Source organism: Salmo salar, chromosome ssa04 (assembly GCF_905237065.1).
Source record: "Salmo salar chromosome ssa04, Ssal_v3.1, whole genome shotgun sequence".
NCBI classification, from domain to species: domain Eukaryota; kingdom Metazoa; phylum Chordata; class Actinopteri; order Salmoniformes; family Salmonidae; genus Salmo; species Salmo salar.
This window is the reverse complement of record NC_059445.1, coordinates 53719303-53734959: the sequence shown is the minus strand read 5'-3', so window position 1 is coordinate 53734959 and position 15657 is coordinate 53719303. Positions and strand designations below refer to the sequence as shown.

The 15657-nt window shown below is 40.2% G+C and overlaps 1 protein-coding gene across 2 annotated transcripts in view; it reads right to left on the bottom strand.

Moving 5' to 3' along the window:
• The window catches only part of LOC106603555 (glycerophosphodiester phosphodiesterase domain-containing protein 5), a 40173-nt gene extending 29520 nt beyond the window's left edge, over positions 1-10653 (bottom strand). Inside the window, exon 1 of one of the 2 annotated variants that reach the window (XM_014197402.2) lies at positions 10519-10653. The gene's annotated coding sequence lies outside the window, so the exon portion shown is untranslated. Of the gene's footprint in view, positions 1-10175 lie in introns of both variants that reach the window. The other variant, XM_014197401.2, reaches the window with a different exon arrangement.
• Positions 10654-15657: the final 5004 nt, after the last annotated feature.

Sequence of the window (15657 nt, the reverse complement as noted above, 5' to 3'; positions counted from 1 at the left end):
TAATTTTATAAGGACTGTGTTTGTGCAAAATGTTTGTGAAAAAAAACAGTGTGGCTAGCTCAAATGCTGACTGTTGCGTCAATCTAAACTGGACGATCTAAATAAGCGTCCTAATCAAACCGGTCTGAGCTTCCGCTGCAGGGACCACTGTAGAATGATCACACTCTTTTGTTGGTACGTGTGAATAGGTTAAAACATTTCTGACAAACGAGCACTTAGCTATGTGACTCGTTTCAGGAAACTAGGGGTATGTCGCGCGTCACTACTTCATAGGAGGGCCATTTGAAAGAAAACTTATTTTTTTCAAATCCAAATGAGTTTTTTTGGCATAAATGCCTTCTGGAACATGTGAACTTTCATGTACCTTAATAACAAACTTGTATGCCATCTGTAATTACAAATACAATTGTTAACCTCTCTAGGGTATGTGGGACGAAATCGTCCCACCTACTCAACAGCCAGTGGAATCCCGTGGCGCGATATTCAAATACCTTAGAAATGCTATTACTTCAATTTCTCAAACATATGACTATTTTACACTATTTTAAAAGACAAGACTCTCGTTAATCTAACCACACTGTCCGATTTCAAAAAGGCTTTACAACGAAAGCAAAACATTAGATTATGTCAGCAGAGTACCCAGCCAGAAATAATCAGACACCCATTTTTCAAGCTAGCATATAATGTCACAAAAACCAAAACCACAGCTAAATGCAGCACTAACTTTTGATCTTCATCAGATGACACTCCTAGGACATTATGTTATACAATACATGCATGTTTTGTTCAATCAAGTTCATATTTATATCAAAAACCAGCTTTTTACATTAGTATGTGACGTTTAAAACTAGCATACCCACCGCAAACTTCCGGTGAATTTACTAAATTACTCACGATAAACGTTCACGAAAAACATAATTATTTTAAGAATTATAGATACAGAACTCCTTTATGCAATCGCGGTGTCCGATTTTAAAATAGCTTTTCGACAAAAACACATTTTGCAATATTCTGAGTAGATAGCTCGCCATCACGGGCTAGCTATTTTGACACCCACCAAGTTTGGTACTCACCAAACTTAGATTTACAATAAGAAAAATTGGATTACCTTTGCTGTTCTTCGTCAGAATGCACTCCCAGGACTTCTACTTCATCCACAAATGTTGTTTTGGTTCAAAATAATCCATAGTTATGTTCAAATATCCTCTGTTTTGTTCTTGCGTTCAAGACACTATCCGAACGGTGACGCGCATATCGTGACAAAAAAATTCTAAATATTCCATTACCGTACTTCGAAGCATGTCAAACGCTGTTTAAAATCAATTTTTATGCGATTTTTCTCGTAAAAAAGCGATAATATTCCGACCGGGAGACGTCCTTTCAGTTCAAAGACTAAAAATTTAAAATGGACTCTTCACGTGCACGCGCACACCCGTCTCATTGTTCTCAGATCGACCACTATCCAAATGCGCTACTGTTTTTCAGCCATGGGCTTCAAAGTCATCATTCAACGTTCTGGCGCCTTCTGAGAGCCTATGGGAGCCTTAGGAAGTGTCACGTTACAGCAGAGATCCTTTGTTTTCAATAAAGAGAGTGTAGAAGGCCAAGAAATGGTCAGAGAGGGCACTTCCTGTACAGAATCTTCTCAGGTTTTTGCCTGCCATATGAGTTCTGTTATACTCACAGACACCATTCAAACAGTTTTAGAAACTTTAGGGTGTTTTCTAACCAAATCAAACAATTATATGCATATTCTAGTTTCTGGGCAGTAGTAATAACCAGATTAAATCAGGTACGTTTTTTATCTGGCCGTGCAAATACTGCCCCCTATCCCCAACAGGTTAAAATGACAAAACCTAGTTGGTTTAGTCATGGAAAAAGTCATCAAACTTCCCTCTAGCCATGAGTGGCTGAGCTAATGAGTGGGCTGGACATGCCGAGAGATGAGTTCGGATTGGTCTGCCATGTAGCACGTTCTGTCTATAATATGAGCTGGTCAGTATGTGAAGGTAATCTTTTCTAATGCTGATTTTTTTTAAAGATATCACGTAGTATAAACTGCATAAGTGTTGCGCTCCACTTTCTGGAGGACCGGGTTTTGGAGGATGATACCTAAGGAGATGGAGCAAATTCTGGCATTTGATTGCAAATATGCAGACAGAGTCAAAAAGAGAACACACAGAAGGCTGTTGTATATATTAAAAAAAAAAAATATCCAGATTACATCTTCAAACTAAGGGTAACAATGGCATCTGTGACAGAGGGGACATGTCCATCCAGGTATATTGGTAAAAGAGTCTAGTTAGCTACATTTTCAGATATTACACGTTTCTAATTTTGCCAGAAAGTTGTTTTCATTTCAAGTTAGTGTACTGTTAGCTAGCTAGCTAACGTTACGTGTATTATCTGTGTACTAATATTATTCGTATCTCAGAGCTATTTGAATTGCTAGTTATAGCCTAATGTAAGCCATTTACATTGAAACTGGTTGGTTAGCTACCTGCAGATTTATGCAGGCTAGTAATTTTATGAGTTGGGATTATGCTTCGATGTTTAGCTAGCTACATGTCTAAACAAAATACTCCACTATGCAAATAACTATTTCAATAGAATGTTTATGATGTCACTGCGACGACTATCGATAGACGTAGCTGGTAAATTCGCTCGGGCTATCTACGCTGATTTCAGTACACTCTTGAGTGTTTTTTTATTTCACCTTTATTTAACCAGGTAGGCAAGTTGAGAACAAGTTCTCATTTACAATTGCGACCTGGCCAAGAAAGCAAAGCAGTTCGACACATACAACAACACAGTTACACATGGAGTAAAACAAACATACAGTCAATAATACAGTAGAAAAATAAGTCTATATACAATGTGAGCAAATGCGGTGAGATAAGGGAGGTAAAGGCAAAAAAAAGGCCATGGTGGCAAAGTAAATACAAAATAGCAATTAAACACTGGAATGGTAGATTTTCAGTGGAAGAAAGTGCAAAGTAGAAATAATGGGGTGCCATGGAGCAAAATAAATAAATAAATAAAATACAGTAGGGGAAGAGGTAGTTGTTTGGGCTACATTATAGATGGGCTATGTACAGGTGCAGTGATCAGTGAGCTGCTCTGACAGCTGGTGCTTAAAAGCTAGTGAGGGAGATAAGTGTTTCCAGTTTCAGATATTTTTGGTAGTTCGTTCCAGTCATTGGCAGCAGAGAACTGGAAGGAGAGGTGGCCAAAGGAGGAATTGGCTTTGGGGGTGACCAGAGAGATATACCTGCTGGAGCACGTGCTACAGGTGGGTGCTGCTATGGTGACCAGTGAGCTAAGATAAGGCGGGGCTTTACCTAGCAGGGTCTAGTGTGACAGAAAACAGAATAACTGACGAATTTACAAACGCTCAACACCCGTTTAATATGGCCAGTGTCAGTAAATGTTGGCAAAAAAGGGTGATTTAATTTTTGCCAGCAGCACATTTGCAGTCACCAACACTCTGGATAACATAAAAACTGACTAACCAGCTCTGCTAGGGCGTGTAATATGGTCATAATGAGCTGTTCTCTCATTTGTGTCTGGAGAGTAGCTAGCAAGCTACCCAACGTTAGCAAGTTAGCTTGGGGGCTTGACTGCTGTTAGGTCAGAACACTCGGATCAACCCTACTCCTCCGAGAGTGAAATGCTCTGAATTTACGAACTGACAATTTGACAACGCTCTGAGTTTACAAAACACCCAGAGCTCACTCTGGCACTCCAGATTAAATTTACGAACACACCCGCAGTATAAGACAGCCACTAGTCTTGAAATCTTTGGTTGTTTAGTACATAGCTTCACATGTGAATCCTTAAAGCGATGGATGGAGCTAAAGCTTAAGAGGGTGTGAACGATACTGAATGGGTGTAGACAAAGAAGAGCTCTCCAGTAGGTACCAAAACATTGAAGTTTATCAACTTTCAAGGCAGAATTACTTTCACATGGTTCCTAAACTGTAGTGTATAATATACAATTTTCTAGCTCCGAGTCTCTACTTTTATCCAATGTAAAAAACACAATTTTAAATTTTGCTACAGAAGACAAATGAAGGCAGTTGGTCACATATGGTCATTTTCAAGTGTTCATAAATTCTTAGAAGTTTGGGAATTACCTACAGTTGAATTCGGAAGTTTACATAAACTGAATTTAAATGTATTTGGATAAGGTGTTTCACAATTCCTGACATTTAATCGTAGTAAAAATGCCCTGTCTTAGGTCAGTTAGGATCACCACTTTATTTTAAGAATGTGAAATGTCAGAATAATAGTAGAGAGAATTATTTATTTCAGCTTTTATTTCTTTCATCATATTCCCAGTGTTTCAGAAGTTCACATACACTCAATTAGTATTTGGTAGCATTGCCTTTAAGCCATTTTGCCACAACTTTGGAAGTATGCTTGGGGACATTGTCCATTTGGAAGACCCATTTGCGACCAAGCTTTAACTTCCTGATTGATGTCTTGAAATGTTGCTTCAATATATCCATATAATTTTCATACCTCATGATGCCAACTATTTTGTGAAGTGCACCAGTCCCTCCTGCAGCAAAGCACCCCCACAACATGATTCTGCCACCCCTGTGCTTCACGGTTGGGATGGTGTTCTTCGGCTTGCAAGTGTCCCCCTTTATCCGCCAAACATAATGATGGTCATTATGGCCAAACAGTTCTATATTTGTTTCATCAGACTAGAGGACATTTCTCCAAAAAGTACGATCTTTGTCCCCATGTGCAGTTGCAAACCGTAGTCTGGCTTTTTTATGGCGGTTTTGGAGCAGTGGCTTCTTCCTTGCTGTGTGGCCTTTCAGGTTACATTTTACATTTTAGTCATTTAGCAGACGCTGTTATCCAGAGCTTTATGTCGATATAGGACTCGTTTTACTGTGGAAATAGATACTTTTGTACCCGTTTCATCCAGCATCTTCACATGGTCCTTTGCTGTTGTTCTGGGATTGATTTGCACTTTTCGCACCAAAGTACGTTCATACCTAGGAGACAGAACGCGTCTCCTTGAGCGGTATGACGGCTGCGTGGTCCCATGGTGTTTATACTTGAGTACTATTGTTTGTACAGATGAACGTGGTACCTTCAGGCGTTTGGAAATCGTTCCCAAGGATGAACCAGACTTGTGGAGGTCTTGGCTGATTTCTTTTGATTTTCCCATGATGTCAAGCAAAGAGGCACTGAGTTTGAAGGTAGGCCTTGAAATACATCCACAGGTACACCTTCAATTGACTCAAATTATGTCAATTAGCCTATCAGAAGCTTCTAAAGCCATGACATAATTTTCTGGAATGTTCCAAGCTGTTTCGAGGCACAGTCAACTTAGTGTATATAAACTTCTGACCCACTGGAATTGTGATACAGTGAATTATAAGTGAAATAATCTGTCTGTAAACAATTGTTAGAAAAATGACTTGTGTCATGCACAAAGTAGATGCCCTACTCGACTTGCCAAAACTATAGTTTGTTAACAAGAAATTTGTGGAGTGGGTGAAAAACGAGTTAATGACTCCAACATAAGTGTATTTAAACGTCCGACTTCAACTGTAGATATGCTAGCCTATTAGCCACATTATGACTAACTTGTGATCATTGTCCTTGCTAGTTTGATTGTATTGACATTCCCACCCTTAGTTACATTTCTCAGTTTTTGTCCAAAATATTGTGTCATTGAAACTGAAACAATGCCTTCCGAATGGAGGCAGCAAACAATGTACCAGGCCAGCTGGGATTTACAACCTGATAGCAATATTTTTTGGACTACCAAGAAATGTATTGGTGAGTTATATTAAATCATGCATTGAACTGCATCCCTCTGTTTTGCCAACAATGCCTTAGTGTACAACATGGAATGTTGAGTCAAATATAACCTATTTTTAAAACCTCTTATAAAGTTGGTTTTGTAGCATAAACTGGGATTTTGATCTTTTTGACTGATATTATGATTGTCTGTTTGTTTCATATTGGCAAAGTAATTAAAACGCTGGCAGTTCCATTTTAATGTTCTGGTCTAGCATTATCTTAAACAGGGGCACGAGGGGAGCCCTAGAATATTACGTTTTTCTAAGTAGTGAGAATGCTAGGGAGCAGCCAATGTTGAAAATAATCTTTAGACATGTACTTTTCTTCAATGTAGTTTTGTAATTGACTAAAACTAGCAGAAAACAAGAAAATTGCGCTTGAAAAAGGTCAAGTTTTGCAGTGAGCCACTGGGGTAACCTAGGTAACCACATGTTGTTTTCCCCACAGCTGGGCAGTGTCACTATGTTCTAATTTCTAGAATTGGCCTCTCAGACGATAGTAGTGTTCTAGAATTGGCCTCTCAGACGACAGCACATTACAAAGTTGCCTGTGTCATTAGAATCATCAGCCCATACTTATTCATAGAATAATCCACTGAGTTTCAGCCATAGATATGTCTAAAATTAGCCCTTTATATCGGTCAGTGTCACTTATTTCCAAGCTCCTCCATTATTCATTCATTCCCTCATGAAAAATATATCACACATTAATTATTCATCCCTGGATCTCTCATTCACTGAATTCACTGCCCCACAATAGGATTTGAGCAACGTTCTCATTAGCTACTCATCAAAGGGATGGGAGGACATAACACATTTACTACTGCCCTCATCGTGAAAACATGGCTTCAGACATGACCCATACATGTCAAATCAATCATCACTGAGGTGGCTGGTGCCAGAAATAGCTTTTGCTGACACTGTTATGTACCTGACTTTATCAGATGGTGGGAGGATGTGACTTTTAATGGCTGAATGAGATGTTCCTCAGTAGCAAAGCTGTATAACCTCTTGGCCAGCATTTGATCATTTATGCAGTCTCCCAAGTAGCAGCCTAATCATTCATTCATTAATGATGATTCAGACCTGACAGATAATAACCTCATGATGACGTGTTGGGAAAAGCAGGATACAATAGAGTCTGGAAAGTGTTGTTACAAATGCAGTGACTATATAATATCTCTACCAGAATATCAAATGCAAAAAGACTGAATTTCATTTAACAGAGACCCTAGAGTTACTATGACTGAGATGTTACAACTGCCCTGGTGCATTTGGCTGCTGTGATAACTTAAGAGCTCATCCCAACCTTCTCTCTAAACCTGAATACATACTGACCAACACACAAGACAAAGATAGGAAGAGATCCACATCACAATATGGTTGGACATTTTTTAAACAGTCCAGGTCTGGTCAGGCACTGTTGGCTACCTGACCTAGGCCAATTAACATGTTTTAAATAAATGAGGGGACATCGGGATGGTTCTAACACAGGATAGTTGTAACACTCTCAATATGTTTAATCAGGGACAAGCTAGAATCATGTGACTCACTGTGCACATGGTCAGTTTTGTCCTCAACCCCCTGTGATAGACTCTGCAGATTTTAATGACATTAATCTGATTGAGGTAAGAAAGTAATTTTTTTGACCAAATTTGTTTTTGCGCTGGCATCACCTGCTTTGTCGTTAGATTCACCAAACTTATCAGGTTTTTGACTGATTTCTTTTGATTTTCCCATGATGTCAAGCAAAGTTTGAAGGTAGGCCTTGAAATACATCCACAGGTACACCTCCAATTGACTCAAATTATGTAATTTAGCCTATCAGAAACTTCTAAAGCCATGACATCATTTTCTGGAATTTTCCAAGCTGTTTAAAGGAACAGTAAACTTAGTGAATGTAAACTTCTGACCCACTGGCAATGTGATACAGTGAATTAAGTGAAATAATCTGTCTGTAAACAATTGTTGGAAAAAATACTTGTGTCATGCACAAAGTAGATCTCCTAACCGACTTGCCAAACTATAGTTTGTTAACAAGACATTTGTAGAGCGGTTAAAAAACAAGTTGACGACTCCAACCTAAGTGTATGTAAACTTCTGACTTCAACTGTATTTTTATACAGTAATTACTCACAACTTCTTGGTTGCCGGCATTATGATATTTCTGCTATGCCACCACACCTGTACTCCTGCACTTTGGACTTCAAATTAAATCTCAGTTTTGTTAAATATACGCTCAAGAAAAACTATGATATTGTATTTCTCATAGTGATTCAGGAGTAACATTAAAACAACATTAGACAACTATACAGAAAACCCTCAAATTGCTGAAATAAGTAAATTAAATCAATGACGAGAATAAAGTCAGATTAACTGATAACTAAAAGAGCAGTGCAGATGGCACTCTGTGCATAGATTTTTTTATAGGCATTGAATGTGTAGTGGAATGCCACAGACATTATTGCTCAGCAGAAAGATCAGCACACCTAAAATCCAGAAACTGGGAGTCCAAATCCCAGGTGGGGTTATATTTTAGATGTAACAGCGTACCTCTTACTTTAAAACCACAAACCATTAATGGTTTGGGACGATCTGGGACCATCACGTGACATTCTGAAGACTGGTAAAACAAATGTCTTGAGAACATGTGTGTGCTTAATCTACGTCACTTTTGTTTTGAGCCAACTTCGCAACGGGCTTTCCAAAATGAATGCAATCACTTTTTACCTGGTGTAACATTGTCTCTTCCATCCCTCTCCTCACACCAACCTGGGCTCGAACCAAGGACCCTCTTAACACATCAACAACTACCTCCCACAAAGCATCGTTACCCATCACTCCACAAAAGCCGCAGCCCTTGCAGAGCAAGGGAAACAACTACTTCAAGGTCTCAGAGTGAGTGACGTCACCAATTGAAATGCTATTAGCGCACACGCCGCTAACTAGCTAGCCATTTCACACCGGTTACACCCCCCCGCCCCTTTGACCGCATCCTTTTCTGCAGCAACCAGTGACCCGGGTCAACAACATCAATGTAACAGTTTTGCTTCTGTCCCTCTCCAACCTGGGCTCAAACCAGGGACCCTCTGAACACTAGGCAGGTAAGCTAGTGGTTAGTGCGTTGGGCCAGTAACCGAAAGGTTGCTGGATTGAAACCCTGAGCTGACGAGGTAAAAATCTGTTGTTCTGCCCCTGAGCAAGGCAGTTACCCCACTGTGCCCTGGGTGCCAAAGACATGGATGTCAATTAAGGCAGGCCCCCACACTTCTCTGATTCATAGGTGTTGGGTTAAATGTGGAAGACACATTTCAGTTGAAGGCATTCAGTTGTACAACTGACTAGGTATCCCCCAAAGCATCATTACCTATTGCTCCACAAAAGCCACGGCCCTTGCAGAGCAAGGGAAACAACTACTTCAAGGTCTCAGAGCGAGTGATGTCACCGATTGAAAAGCTATGAGCGTGCACCCTGCTAACTAGCTAGCTATTTCACACCGGTTACACTGGGGCAATCTCCTCCCGCCGGGGCAACCTGTGTCAGATAATCAAATCCCTTCAATATCTCATGTGAAGTGTTCCAAAAACACATTTTCATATGTGAAATGTTACGTGAAGTGTTCCAAAAACATGTTTTCATATGTGAAACACGTATTCACAAGTGAAATGTCACATGTTATCACGTTTTCACGTGATCACATTAACTTCACATAAAATCACGTCATCACACAAGATCACACGTGTTCACATGTGGAATTCATTCAGTTTTTTTCCATAAGGGACACAACAAACATTCAATTGTTTAGTCCAGATGTTGTTGTTTAATTGTCAGATGTTGTAGTTTAGTTGAGAAGGGCCAGTTAATGGAACGTAAAAATAAACATTTTTATAAATTGTATTATTATTTTATTAATTCTGCTGTTCTCATGTTCTCAATAAAAGCTATCAATATTTCGCTGCATGTCGTGATTTATGCATTTATTCAAACTGTTACATTTCCCCAAGCCCCGTTTCAACTGACCCGAAGGTGGGGTAATGTTTCCACAAAGTCACAATTGATCTGTTTTATTTAGAGAGATGATACCTATACCCATTTGTAGCAGACAGATGGAAGCTGTTCCTATCACGTTTTGAATGTAGTAGCTCAAACAATCTATGAGAAATTGGCAAAAATGCCAGAAGTGTTACAGCCATCACCCCTACAGTACAACTGTCTGGTCATCAATGTCAAATTAGGTCTCATGAAATGATCGCAGGTAAACAAGGCAAGCCACACAGTAGGCTGTGTGATATTGGTCGGTTTATATTCAATTTAATCCGTTAACTTGCACACAATGTCAACACTCACCTTCCCTCCACGACTGCGTATCTTCTCCAAAGCAAAAGTTAGAAAACTAGGTAGCCTATTAGATATATCCGTCATAGCCATATTCCCGTGATAGTACACCGATACTTGTCCCCTAGTTGAAGTTATTGCAGGTTCGTCCGACTTCAAATAATTCGCTAAAGTTTATGGTTCGCGAGAATTAGGTTTCGGGTTAAGTCGGCAAACCATCTAATGATAAAATATAACATTGAGGGTACATAAACTACAGACGCGGGCGCACCGAGAATGATAATTTCCAATGACAATGTCCGAAGTGAATTTTCATTGGAATTCTAACAAAATAACTCACAGGATTGTGACTCACCGAAGGTTTACACACTTCTCAGAAAAGGATAGAACCTTAATCCGTCTGACACGGTGTGGGTGGAGCTGCAGTGAACCCACTTCGCTCCGACAGACCTGTTACGAAAAGGCTATGTATCCTCTGCCCGGCACTGGTTCAGGGTATGGGCTTTAGAAACTAGCAGCCTGGTCTCATAGGCTAGACGTAACATAGTAAACATAAATCCGGGACTGTCAAATTATACTAGACAAAAATATAAATGCAACATGTAAATTGTGGTCCCATGTTTCATGGCTTAAAGAAAATATCCCAGATATTTCCATACACACAAAAATCTTATTTATCTCAAATGTTGTGCAAAAATGTGTCTACATCCCTGTTAGTGGGCATTTCTTCTTTGCCAAGATAATCCATCAACCTGACAGGTGTGGCATATCAAGAAGCTGATTAAACAGCATGATCATTACACAGGTGCACCTTGTGCTGGGGACAATAAAAGGCCACTCTAAAATGTGCAGTTTTGTCACACAACACAATGCTACAGATGTCTCAAGTTTTGATGGAGCGTGCAATTGGCATGATGACTGCAGAAATGTCCACCATTGAATATTCATTTCTCTACCATAAGCTGCCTCTAATGTCATTTTAGAGAATTTGGCAGTATGTCCAATCAGCATCACAACGGCAGACCACGTGTAACCATGCCAGTCTAGGACCTCCACATCCGGCTTCTTTACCTGAGGGAACGTCTGAGACCAGCCACCCAGACAGCTGATGAAACTGAGGAGTATTTCTGTCTGTAATAAAGCCCTTTTGTGGGGAAAAACATATTCTTATTGGCTGGGTCAGGCTTCCAAGTGGTGGGCCTATGCCCTCCCAGGCCCACCCATGTCTGCGCCCCTGCCCAGTCATGTGAAATCCATATATTATGGCCTAATGAATTTATTTCAATTGACTGATTTCCTTATATGAACTGTACCTCAGCCAAATCTTTGAAATTGTTGCATGTTGCGTTCATATGTTTGTTCAATATAGTATGATATGTTTTGTTTGGTATGGTTATATAAGACGGTTACTTACTTCAGGCAAAACAAAAGTAGGGCCTAAAGGTTGTGTGTTCGAATCTCATCATGGACTTTAGCATTTTAGCTAATTAGTAATGAATTAATTACAATGAATTACTACTTTTTAGCTACTTTGCAACTACTTGTTAGCTAACCCTTCCCCTAACCCTAACCTTAACCCTTTAACCTAACGCCTAACCTTAACCTTAACCCAAAACCCTTAGCCTAGCTAGCCACCTAGCCACCTGGCTAACGTTAGCCTCAACAAATTGGAATTCATAAAATATGATACGTTTTGCTAAATCATAACATATTGTACGATTGTAATTTGTAACATATTTTTAAGAATTGCAATTCGCAACATACCATACGAATTGGAATGCATACCATATCATACACAATGGATGATGGACATCCAGAAATTAATACATATCAAATTAAATGTAACATATCATATACTATTTGGAGTGTAACGGATTTACATTCACTATGTTATGTCTACCCCTGATCCAGGTTGCAGCTAGTGACTGACAATGAGCATCTGACATATGATCAGATGAATCAGAATAAGGCCCACACATTGGATAGGTAAATAAAAGTGCACAATGTATAGGACATTTTTCAATAACTGAATGATCAATTATTTTCCATAGGTTCCCTGGATCATAGTCCTAAATCATGACGGCTGGTCATTTTTACAGGGTGAATTTGGTGTGGATGCTGAAATAATTTTTTTATTTAACTAGGCAAGTTAGTTAAGAACACATTTTTATTTACAATGATGGCGTACCCCGGCCAAACTCAAACAACACTGGACCAATTGTGTGCCACCCTATGGGACTCCCAATCATGGCCAGATGTGATACAGTTTGGATTTGAACTAGGGACTGTAGTGATGCCTCTTGCACTAAGATGCAGTGCCTTAGACTGCTGTGCCACTTGGGAGCCCTCATTGACATGTCCTGCTCTATTTCATCATTTCAACTGTTCTCCTTGATGATGTCTATGGTACCTCCAAGAATCAGGATGGCTGCCCTTCGCAGGTGCCATCTAGCACCAACCCCTGTTACAACTCTGAGGCAGTGAGCCAACACCAGGCACAGGGAGGGAGTGACATCCAGCAGGAGATCTATTCCAGGCCTAACAGCCACAGATTAACCCCTGGCTTGAGAGATGTTTGTGTCAGGTACCTCTAATCTTCTGTAACTGACAAGTGGAATAAATTTACTTCATCTTGTAACAGAAGTTGGTGAGCAAAGAAGGTTAGGTGGGTCTACACACTCTCTGTGTCTCTGTCTGTCTCTGAGAGCACTATTCTGTAGATTAACTGCACTAATTTATAAGGGGATTTAGAAGGAGTTTATACTGTTAATTTTAAGTTTATTGATTGTTTTCTAACTGTTTATTACAGATTTATAAACTATGGTTGAAATTGTGTGACTCTCACTGGAGAAAACCCCCATATATCTAAATCCTAGTCAAGAGAGATACAGAGCTTGAGGCTGCAGGAATATTCCCCAGCACTTGGAAGCCCCGGGTGGTGAATCATCATCATCTCCTGTATTCATTTGATGATTTTCCTCCACCAGAGGATGCTATTGCCTTCGGTATCGCACACAGCTAACTTGAGGGCCTCTCTTTACATTTGTCCAGTTCCAAATGTAAACTAGTCCCTAGACACACCATCTGAAAGGACTGGCTACGTGAGTAAGCAATATGATGAAAATTACACCTATAATTTATGCATGATACTAATTGTCTACACAAACTCTGTGTTATATTGGCATCGAACAAGTCACCCTCCGTAGGAGAGGGGGTGACCTTGATAATTTATTGTTAAAACGAGAGGCTGCCTGGATCTTTAATTTAAAGAACCTTGTACCCTTCGGTCTCAACATAGACTTTGATCTTAAGCCATTCTTGTGATTATTGTGACTTTGCCATTGTTATTGTTTGTAAGCTTGTGTAGGGGTCCCGTGTGGCTCAGTTGGTAGAGCATGGTGTTTGCAATGCCAGGGTTGTGGGTTCGATTCACACAGAGGCCAGTACGGATATTTTTTTTAAATTAAATGTATGCATTCACTACTGTAAGTCGCTCTGGATAAGAGCGTCTGCTAAATGACTAAAATGTAAATGTAGTCTAAAATGAATCTATGATTGTATGCTATCCATTTGTTTTTTTGTATGCCATTTTTATATTTGAGAATTAACCAATGATATTAGGCCACACTTGGCCATGATTACAGACACCTGTGTGTCTTCTGACACTATATAAACGAGTCATCTCGCAGTGTTTGTGATCATACCCTGATGAAGACAGCTTGGCTGTCGAAACGTTGGATATTACATTTTTGCATCTCAGCTCCTAGAGTGTGCGGCTCTCCCTTATTTTCAAGTTTTCTACTCCGCTAGCCAGCACCTCGCCTTAATAGGTGTGCGTTTCTTTTTCTTCTAGAACATTCCATTACTAACAGAAGAATACCCCCACACTGTGACCGGCTTCCTCACAGCAGAGAGTCAGATTTGAGAGAAAAGTTAAGGTTTGCTGAAAAATAGTTTATAGCTCAAGAATAAGGTGTCTCTTGGGGATGCTCCTCTGCTTCAATACATGAGAACTGTGAGCTATATTAACATATGGAAGTTGCCATTCTCAAAATAGAGGATTTACAAAAAAATGTTTTACTCATGCTCTAAACCAGAGTATCCAAAACTTGGTCTCTTGGGCAAAAGGCAAAATGTGCACCCAGGTGGGGCCCCAGGACCGAGTTTTGGATACTCTGGTTTAGAGCATAAGTAAAAAAAAATGTTTGTCAATTCTCTGATTCAAATAACCAACTCATCATCAAGCTTTGATTATTTTAATCAGCGCAGTAGCATTAGGGAAAAACCAAAACATGCACCCCTGGGAGGCCCCAGGACCAAGTTTGGGAAACCCTGCTCTATTACTTGATTTGATACACAAAACATTAAAAAAAACTCCCTTATTAATGAGTTAATTTAATTTAGTAAGTGAAGCTAAGGCGCTGAAACCTGTTTTCTCTTGAATACTTATTTTCCCCCCTCCATGATCTGTGTCTCCACCCCTATGCTACATGTTATTTCTGGACGTGGAAACAAGGCAGGCCATCACAGGAAGCTGGACAACATGGAGACGGATGCACATCCTGTTCCCCTGCCCCTTTTCCCTACTGTATGTTGATGGGATTCCCATGCTGCTATTGTTGCTATTTTTACATGCATCTTGACATGCAATAATTTGCAGGCAGTAACCAAAGTGAGCTATGAAGTTCTATGTGAAGGTATATACAATCCAGTCATCCAATAATGATAGAGATCATTGTGTTTCCCTTTGCCTATAAGATGTTAGTTGGAGACTGCACTATATAGCCCTTTATATACTGTACACAGCCTTACCACAATGAAACCAATCACGGACTGTAAGAGTGTGTAGAAATGTGAGCAAAAGCCACAAGATGTTATCAACCATTACAGTATGTAAAGAGGGTCTGTTTCATCAAGTTCAACAACTGAGACATAAACTGAACAAGTTCCACAGACATGTGACTAACAGAAATTGAATAATGTGTCCCTGAACAAAGGGGGGGTCCAAATCAAAAGTAACAGTCAGTATCTGGGGTGGCCAGCAGCTGCATTAAGAACTGCAGTGCAACTCCTCCTCATGGACTGCACCAGATTTGCCAGTTCTTGCTGTGAGATGTTACCCCACTCTTCCACCAAGGCACCTGCAAGTTCCCGGATATTTCTGGGGGGAATGGCCCAAGCCCTCACCCTCCGATCCAACAGGTCCCAGAGGTGCTCAATGGGATTGAGATCCGGGCTCTTCGCTGGCCATGGCAGAACACTGACATTCCTGTCTTGCAGGAAATCACGCACAGAACGAGCAGTATGGCTGGTGGCATTGTCATGCTGGAGGGTCATGTCAGGATGAGCCTGCAGGAAGGGTACCACATGAGGGAGGAGGATGTCTTCCCTGTAACGCACAGCGTTGAGATTGCCTGCAATGACAACAAGCTCAGTCCGATGATGCTGTGACACATCGCCCCAGACCATGACCATGACCCTCCACCTCCAAATC